The sequence below is a fragment of the Eptesicus fuscus genome, chromosome 1 (genome assembly GCF_027574615.1).
Source record: "Eptesicus fuscus isolate TK198812 chromosome 1, DD_ASM_mEF_20220401, whole genome shotgun sequence".
NCBI classification, from domain to species: domain Eukaryota; kingdom Metazoa; phylum Chordata; class Mammalia; order Chiroptera; family Vespertilionidae; genus Eptesicus; species Eptesicus fuscus.
Window position 1 is genome coordinate 54,727,925 of NC_072473.1, and position 1,328 is coordinate 54,729,252.

Here is a 1,328-nt window from a genome sequence, read left to right on the forward strand (position 1 = left end):
AGCTCAGAGGATAGAGCACTGGCCTGTGGACTGAAGGGTCCCAGGTTCTATTCCAGTCAAGGGCACATGCCTGGGTTGCGGGCTCGATTCCCAGTAGGAGATGTGCAGGAGGCAGCTGATCAATGATTCTCTCTCATCATTGATGTTTCTCTCTCTCTCTCCCTCTCTAAAATCAATAAAAATATATATTAAAAACATATATATAGGAACTCGCAAGTGCTTTCCTTTTCCTCTTCCGGGGACGGTGACTTCAGGTATTCATCATGGTCCAGCATTTGACATACCGTTGGAGGCTGTCCTATAATACAGTCCCTAACAAAACTAGACTGTCCCGAACCCCTGGTAACAGAATTGTTTACCTTTATACCAAGAAGGTTGGGAAAGCACCAAAATCTGCATATGGTGTGTGCCCAGGCCGACTTCTCGGAGTTCGTGCTGTGAGACCTAAAGTTCTAATGAGATCCTCTAAAACGAAAAAAACACGTCAGCAGGGCCTATGGTGGATCCATGTGTGCTAAATGTGTCCCTGACAGGATCAGTGTGCTTTCCTTATTGAGGAGTGGAAAATCGTTGTGAAAGTGTTGAAGGCACAAGCACAGAGTCAGAAAGCTAAATAAATTTTAAAATGAAGCTTTTTTGAGTAATAAAAACAAAAGTCTCATTCTGTTAAAAAATATATATAACATAAAATTTACCAGTTTGACAATTTTTAAATGTACAACTAAGTGACATTAAGTACATTCACAATTTTGTGTAACATCAGCACTATTTATTTCCAGTACTTTTTAATCTTTCCAAACAGAAACCTATTAGACAATAGCTCATCATTTCCCCTCTGCCCCCAGCCCTTGGTAACCTCTATTCTATTTTCTGTCTCTATGAGAATTTGCCTATTCTATTCTGTATAAGTGGAACCAGACAATATTTGTCCTTTTGTATCTAGCTTATTTCACTTTAATATAATGTTTTCAAGGTTCATCCATGTTGTAGCACATATCAGATTCTTACTCCTTTTTAAGTTGGAATAACATTCTATTGTATAAATACACCACAGTTTATCCATTCCCCTGTTGAAAAACAATTGAGTGTTTCCACCTTCTAGCTATTTTGAATACTGCTGCAGTGAACACTGGTGCATGATCTGAATCCCTTCTTTCATTTCTTTTTAAAAAAATGTATATAGTAGTATATATCTTATTGATTTTAGAGAGAGGAAGGGAGAGGTAAAGAGAGAGATAGAAACATCAATGATGAGAGAGAATCATTGATTGGCTGCCTCCTGCACGCCCCCTACTGGGGATCGAGCCTGCAACCCAGGCATGTGCCCT

The 1,328-nt window shown here is 39.2% G+C and overlaps 1 pseudogene; it reads left to right on the forward strand.

Moving 5' to 3' along the window:
- The first annotated feature begins 263 nt into the window (after positions 1-263).
- LOC103300717 (60S ribosomal protein L34-like) lies at positions 264-668 on the forward strand (annotated as a pseudogene).
- The last annotated feature ends 660 nt before the right edge of the window (positions 669-1,328 follow it).